Source organism: Lactuca serriola, chromosome 7 (genome assembly GCF_051521515.1).
Source record: "Lactuca serriola cultivar US96UC23 chromosome 7, Lser_US96UC23_V15, whole genome shotgun sequence".
Classification (NCBI taxonomy): domain Eukaryota; kingdom Viridiplantae; phylum Streptophyta; class Magnoliopsida; order Asterales; family Asteraceae; genus Lactuca; species Lactuca serriola.
Genome location: NC_136414.1, coordinates 144,006,965 through 144,015,800, shown reverse-complemented (window position 1 = coordinate 144,015,800; position 8,836 = coordinate 144,006,965).

The following is an 8,836-nucleotide window of genomic DNA, read 5'->3' as shown; positions in this document are numbered from 1 at the left end:
AAAGAGTTATTGAAATAAAAGTCCTTAAGTTTTTCAAGTTTTGTCGGTTTTGTCCTTTTGATGATTTTTGGTGTGTTAATGCCTAATAGTTAGGAAAACTTGTTCGTATTTACAATTCAACCATTTTTTACCTTCTAAAGAAGGTGATCACCACGACAACCGGTTACCTTCTACCTCCATACTCCCTTCCCCCGCTATCTTTTCTTTCTTCTTTCTCTCCGTCGCTCTCTCTCTCTCTCTCTCTCTCTCTCCCTCCCTCCCAGAAATCGTTACTACCACCGTTCTCCACCGTCGGAGCTATTTACGCCACCATCCTCCGTCCACCAGAAAACTAAAAACTGTTGTTATTGTTGGATCTGCACACAGTTCTGGAGTTCCCTTCCCACCTCCATCAAACCCCATCAACAACCACTGTCGTTCAACCATCGAAGCTACATACGTTACCCTCCTCCCTACACTGGAAAAGCGAAAAATCGACCTTTCACTGTTACCGTGAGCCTTAACCGCTGTTATAACACTCGAAATTTTCAACAAAATTCATTTTAAAAATTCCCAAAAAGATAGTTTTAATACCATCTGTAACTCTAATTAATAATAATATCAATAACCTTAAATTTCTAAACCAAGCCTCTCAACTACATCTCAGGAGGGTAAAAGACCATTTTTGCCCCCTTCTTGGTCAAAAGTCCACAATTTGACCTAAAACTCAAAAGTTAACGAAAGTCAACACCCAGCATGTACGTTGGGCATACAACTCTCTATGTTGGGCGTACACCTGGCTAAGCATGTGACGAGGATTCTCCACCCTACGCTGCATGTAGCTGGGAGTACGCACGACGTACTCTTCGGTCTACCTATTCTCACTTCTTTTGGTCTTAACTCATTAAGACAAACATTCCAACCATGGATATGGGCTAAATAAGACCTATTCCTTCGTAAATTTACCGACTTTAAGCCTTTGCATGGCTAGTCGAGACCCAATCTCAAAAAATCTATTTTTCTCAACACAAAAGGTCATACAACTCATGCATGAAGAGATTAAGTCGTCCAAGCACTCATTTTTTATGAACTAGAACACTCCAATAAACCTAAAAGGACAGAAGAATAGCTTTGGAGTTTACCAAACTCACAAAGTTCCAAACTTGGGACCTAAAACCCTAAAAATGACACAAAACAAGAATTAGAACATACAATGAGCAAGTTTTGAACTTGATACCTATGGAAGATGCGCAAACTGAAGTAGAACTCAGATCCACAAGCTAGAAGAACAAGCCATCCTTCTTTCATGGTTCCTTCTCCACTAAAAGCTTCACAAGAACACTCAAATGAGCCACAAGCACTCACACAAGCTATGAAAACGAGATTAGGGTTTGAAGGAGGTTGGAGGCTGATAATGGTGGCTAGAAATGAGGCCATCATGTTCTTTAAATGGGGACACTAGAAGATATTAGGGTTCCATTTTGAGCCTAACATGCACAACATACCCTCTAGTACGCCCAACGTACCAGGTGGCTTTTGCATCTGTGCTACGTACATGACTACGCTGCACGTACACATGTGTACGCCCCGCGTACTCAAATGCCACATTTTCCATAATAAGGACTAGTCTTGACATACACACAAAAGATTAAGGTTTAAGAATTTATACCTCCTTGTGGGGATGTTATAATTCTCCCCCACTAGAATCAGACTTCACCCTCGAAGTCATCTTCCAGAAAATAGCTCTGGATACTGCTCACGCATCTTGATTTCTGACTCCCAAGTCGAGTCTGAGCCTCTACGGTGTTGCCACTAAACTCTGACCAAGTTTATTACCTTGTTCCTCAAGGTCTTCACTTTCCTATCCAAGATCACCACCGGTCGCTCAATATAACTCATTCGATCATTAACCTGAATGTCCTCTAAAGGAACCACGGCCGTCTCATTGGCTACGCACTTCCTCAGCTGGGATACATGGAAGGTGTCATGAATATGAATCAGCTCTGCAGGTATCTCTAACCGATAAGCTACCTTTCCCACTCGAGTGTAACGCCCGTAGATCCGGACTAGTCAATTTAGAGACGATAAGCATCAAAAATGACTTTTTGATGTAAGATTATTTAGAAGGATTAATCTTAACCAAGTTGTAGTATATGTCACAAGGTTTCCGTGCACATAAAGAATGCCAAAATCCGAGTTATAACGAAGAAGTTATGACCTGTCGAAGTTTCGCGACAGAACCGACACGACCCAGCGTGACCCAACACGACGTAAATAGTGAATTTAAGGTAGATAGATATCTATCCTTAGTGATCTAAACGAGAGTCAAAGATGTCTTCGATAGTAGTCCAACGATAAAAAGACAGACGAAAACGGAGTTCAGATGAAGGAGTTATGAATTTCGAACGGAGTTTTCCTGTCCCGACCTACTAAAGATAATATATAAGTAATATATTTATAATATAATAAAAATAAATTCAAAATTAGCCAATGGAGTCTAAATGAGATTTGTAGAGCATAATCTCACCTACGCGTCGATATAAAGAACGTTGAAAACGGAGTTCGTATGCGAAAATTATGAATTTCTGAAGTTCGGTGCGCGAAACCCCAAAACTGTCAGATACCACGACGTGGCAAGCAGTGTCACGACGTGACAAGTCTTCTGACACCTCCGGGAGTCCCCCAGATGCAACTTGCGATGACGCATGCAGTGATGACCAAGCCCACGACGTGGAAAAAGGTGCCATGACGTGGAAAGGGCAGATTTTGCCCTATAAATAGATTTGAAGGGTCAGCCAAGTTTGGTTGCTCATTCTCTCCTCTCTCACCCATATTACATCGTTTTACATGCAATTTTAACACCCCCGAAGCCCTGATATCATCCCGAGACCAGAAGCGAGTCCCGAAGCACCGAAGATCCCGAGAAGAAAAGAGTTTCCGAGCCGAAGCTCTGCCCGCGAGAAGTCCGGTGTGTGAAGAGATCACAGTTTCACCGAAGGATACTACTTCTACAAGCCGTAGTGCTGCCCGATCATCTTTTGATCAGGTGAGTGCGTGGTCACTTTCTTCTAACACGTAAATATTAAGTATTTGCTATGAAATACGTGCTATGTGTATAATATATTGTTGTTTATTTGAGATGATTGAGGAATGGATGAATTATATAAGTTTTAATGAGTTAAACTATATATGTATTTTGTATCTAAAAATATGTTGGTAGAACATGAGTAGATGAGGTTGTTGGTAGGTGATAAAAGTTGGGTTGGACCATGAGATAAAAGGATAAAGAGATAAACTTGTTTTAGATCCGAGAGCATGGATCAGAGCAGGAGGTTAGTTTTAGATCCAAGGGTATGGATCAGATCAAGAGGTTAGTTTTAGGTCCAGGAATATGGATTAGGTAATGAGGCAAATTTAAGATCCGGGAGTACGGATTATGTATTTTAGAACTACGTATTCATTCGATAAGGTATCATGTGTATAGTCTCTTTTAGGAACGTGATTTTAAATACGAGTATTGATTATAATATGAAATATACATATGTATGTGAAGTATTTGTCATTGTCCGAAATACGTGTTAGATATATTTGATAATATACAACGTGCGAATCAGATATGGTTCAATATGTGTTAAGATGTGTATATATATGATACTATTACTTAAAACCTTGTGTTGAGTATACACTAGTTAGCGTTTCCTAAACAGAGATAGTATAAAAAATTGATTATAAACATTGTAGGTTTGCCTAGTGATGGGTTAAGACTTAAATGGGATGTTTAGTTCAATTAAGATTGGAATTTGGGTAGTCTCTTATTAAGAGTACGTGTGGAGTGAGATTGATGATCGGTGGAGTACGTCCTACGTACAGAAGTACATTTTATGTACGAAGTATTTTTCAAAGCTCTGTGTCTTCGGTGCTGCTTGTGCCAGGGTACTATTATGTTCTCGGGTACGATTCTTTCGCATACCAGAGTACTATAATGTGCCATAAGTACTATCTTGTACAAAGTCTTTTTGACAATTTTGTGTGTCGGTTACGGGAGCGTACATGAATACTCTATTAGTATTTCCCCATACTTTTATTTTGAGAGAGCTTTGGAGTCGGCGTTTCTTTTGTGAAGTGATCGACTGAGCTTCATATGTCAGTGTTTTCTTTCACGAAGTAATTAAGGGAACTTCGTAGACTACCTAATAAAGTGCGTCGGTAGTAGACCACTGCTAGGTATGTCTGGTGTTATATTGTTGGATAGGATGCGTCTGGGGGTGAAATACCTCATGTATTCAGGCCACTGCTAGGCAAAGTTCGATGCTGGGATAGGTAGAGTCTGGGGGTATAATACCTCATGATAGTCGGACCACGCCTAGGCATTGTTATCTAGATAACTACCCCTGACTTAATTGTCTTGTGGTTCTTTCTTTTACGAACGAAGGTTTGTGGTGAAACTTATTCCATTCCCCTCATTCGATGTCTTTATTGATCCTCGTTTGCTACCAGGGAATTTCCGAAGCAGCTTCGTCAGTTTGTTGTTCATATCGATTCCTTAGGCTAGATCTCGTAAGATCATAGTATAGAGTCAGTATGTGGGGATCGACGGGATGGGATATATTGTTTTAGAAATATAATTTATATGTGTTTATAATAATAGTGGTTTTGCAGGATCGAGATATACTTTATTATCACGTTGTTTGAACTAAGAGCTTTCATACTCTGTGTTCCTTAGGTGATTGGGTTCACCAGGGATATTCGAACTAAGTGTTCATTAGATATTTGAACTTAGTGTTCATCAGGAATATTTGAACTAAGTGTTCATTAAATGTTTGTGAACTAGGTGTTCATTGGGTAATATTGGAACTAAGTGTTCATTAGGTTTTCTTGAACTAGGTGTTCATTAATTATTGTGAATTGCGTGTTCACCAGAGGTAATCTAAGAACCTTGGCAGCACTAGACTTTGTGCCAGTTCCTTAGGGCAATCCTTAGGAATGAATGGGAGAAGGGTAATCGGTTCTTAGGATAAATCTTTAAGAAATAAATAGAGATAATGGGGGTGGGTAATTGAATTGATTGTTTGATAATTGAATATAATAATTATATTATTGTGGCTTGAAAACCCTATATGCTCACCAGACTCCCAAGCCTGACCCACTCAGTTTCCTTTGTATCACAGATATCAATACGAAGATATATTTCACGGAGAGATTAAAGGAGATGTAAAATCTTTAGTGTAAATAATGTAAGTTATGTTTATGCTTATGTGTCTGTATCGGAACATGACATCCCGAGATTTTGTTATATAATGAAAATACATTTCTTTAAAGAAATGATTTGATAAATCTTTATCATATTTTGGGAACAAATTTCGCAACTGTTTTCTTTAAAAGATTACTCTGATTTTAAAAACAAGCATAAACAAATCGGTCTTTTCTGGCCGAGAAATTGGGGATGTCACATCGAGCAACCACCCTGAAAGGACTAATGAATCTAGGACCCAACTTTGCCCCACTTCCTAAATCGAGTCACACCCTTCCATGGCGATACCTCTACGAGAACAAAGTCACAAACCTGAAGTTCTAGCTCAAAACGTCATCGCTCTGTGTAATTTTTCTGACAACCCTGGTCCGTCAACAACATCTGTATGACCTGTTGGATATGCTCTGTCATCTTGAGCACTATCTCGGTGCTCCCCATAACTCTATGTCTGACCTCCCCCAATAGATAGGAGTCTGACACCTTCTCCCATATAAAAGCTCAAATGGGGGCATCTAATGCGGGAGTGGTAGCTATTGTTGTAATAAAACTCAGTCAAAGGAAGGTAGGAGTCCCAGCTCCCACCAAAATCAATAATGCAAGCACGTAGCATATCATCGAGCATTTGAATAGTCCGCTCGCTTTGCACGTTCGTCTGCAGATGGTACGAGGTGATAAAATGTAGCCTAGTACCAAAGTCCACATGAAATCTCTTCTATAATTTGGAAGTAAAGCGCACATCTCGATCGGAAACAATAGATGTTGGCACCTTGTGCCGAGCCTCCACCTCTCGAACATAGATCTCTGTCAACTTCTCCGCGGAAGAGTTCTCACTTATAGCTAAGAAATGGGCACTCTTTGTTAATCGGTCCACTATCACCCAGGATAGTGTCTACACCCCTCGCAGTCCTCGGTAACTTGGTAATGAAGTCCATAGAAAATTGTTCCCACTTCCAAAGGGGAACCTCCAGAGGCTACAACTTTCCATGAGGGCACAGGTGCTCTGCCTTGACCTTGCGATAGGTCAAAAATCTTTCTACAATCCATGCCACATCTCTCTTCATACATGGCCACCAATAGTTGTGCTTCAGATCTAGATACATCTTCGTGGCATCCGGGTGGATAGAAAACCTCGACTTATGGGCCTCCTCCATTAAAATCCGTCGGGGCTCCACCCATATAAGGCACATAAACCCGCCCATGGAGAGTCAAAAGCCCCCTAATATCTGTCTCAAAAGTCGAAACCTGCTCGATCACCCGCTCCCTCTTGCGGTTTTCCGGTCTTATGGCCACTGCTTGGGCCTCCCTGATGACATCTAAGACTGGAGTCATCACTGTCATCCTCATGCATACATCTCGAATCGGGGAACTCGCTGCTCTATGACTCAGGGCATCAACCACCACATTAGCCTTGCATGGATAATACAAAATCTCACAGTTGTAGTCCTTCGCTACACCCAACCATGTTCTTTACCTCATATTCAGGTTGGGCTGATCCATAAGGTACCTCAGTCTCTGATGGTCCGTGTAAATGGTACAAAGGACACCATAGAGACAATGGCGCCAAATCTTGAGGGTAAATATCACCGCCCCCAACTCCAAATCATGGGTGGGATACCGCGTCTTGTGAGGCTTCAACTGCCTCGACACATATGCGATCACATGCCCTCTCTACATCAGCACAACACCCAATCCCGATATCGATGCATCACAATAAAGGATAATTAAATAAATTAATTTAACCTAATCCTTTACCCCATAGATTTTGAAAATGGGGAAGGATAATTGCTAGATTCTATAATTATCTAGTAAACAATTAAAAGATAATTACCAAATATAACTACCCTATCCAAAACCCTAATTTCGAAACCTATTGCTTGGAGTGGAAGGAAAGGATTTCAATATTGCCTAAAAATCGAAAATCCTAGGGTTAGGAAACCCTAGATTCCGAATCGAAGGTGGCCAAAGGAAAGGGTTTGGAAACCCTTAGGGATTTTCGAAAAAACAGGGTTCTTAAACCCTGATTTGCAAAAATAAAAGGTCTTACGGTTTACTAGCCATAAACCCTAATTTTGTCAAGTTCAATCAATTGTACCAAATCTAATTGAAAACAAAAACCATAGTCTCTGATACCACTGATGGGTTTTATACATAGCAAACAATCTTATGTATGCATGCAACCCTAATTGTTTGGATCTATGTTTTCTCTATTAGACATACAAGTATTAAACACAAAACTAGAAACCCTAGAAGGCATGTACTATTTTCGAAATCAACATAAATTAGGGCTTAGATACATACCGTTATTATTATATATCAATAACAATGAATCCTTGAAGATCTTGAACTCTTGAGAGCAAGTGCCTCAAATGCGATACCTCTAATGGCTTACAAACACTCTATGCAAGAGGATGAGAGGATAGAGGAGGAAGAAGCACTAGAATTCGACTCTACTAGGGTTTTGATAGCATGGGGCCGAAATTCTAAGGGGTTGGGGTCTTTATATAGCTGTTGGTTGCTTAGCTCCAAAGCTAGGGTTTGCTGGAGGAAACCCTAATTTCTAGCTTAGGGCCTAAGTAGCCCATGGACTCCTTATCTAAGAGCCTTGGACAAAAACTTATAGAGCCTCCCTATAATTTCATCCACTCCTTTCTAAGGGGTCCAATAGCCCAATTTCATAACTAACAATAAATTGCAAAACAACTCGTGCACTTTTAATCAATTCCTTGAATCCCAAATAAATTTAAAATTAATTTCTGATTAAATATTAATTAACCAACATGATTTCTAATTAATATATTATTCTCTTAATACATTAATAAATCATTTATATCAATTTATTATTCCAAATAATGAATTCAACCTCTCTCTCTCTCTCTCTCTCTCTCCAAAAGTCATCCTGTCAAGTTTCTAAAATGAAGGCAACCCAAAAGGACTATGCTACTATCAACTCAAGTATATATCAATTATAGTTATGGGCTTAGACACCTAATCCAACACCTCGCACCCAAACTGCCAGTCTAGAATCCTCCTAAATGTACCACATGTAACTCTAATTAATAATAATATCAATAACCTTGAATTGCTAGACCAGGCCTCTTAACTAAATCTCAGGAGGGTAAAAGACCATTTTGCCCCTCCTTGGTCAAAAGTCCATAATTTGACCTAAAACTCAAAAGCCAATGAAAGTCAACACCCAACGTGTACGCTGGGCGTACAACTAACTAAGCATGCGACGATGATTCTCCACCCTACGCTGCATGTAGCTGGGAGTATGCACGACGTACTCCTCGGTCTCCCTCTTCTCACTTCTTTTGGTCTTAACTCCTTAAGACAAACATTCCAACCATGGATATGGGCTAGATAAGACATATTCCTTCGTAAAGTTACCGACTTTAAGCCTTTGCATGGCTAGTCAAGACCCAATCTAAAAAACTCTATTTTTATCAACACAAAAGGTCATACAACTCATACATGAAGAGATTAAGTCGTCCAAGCACTCATTTTTTATGAACTAGAACACTCCAATACATCTAAAAGGAAAGAAGAATAGCTCTAGAGTTCACCAAACTCACAAAGTTCCAAACTTGGGACCTAAAACCCTAAAAA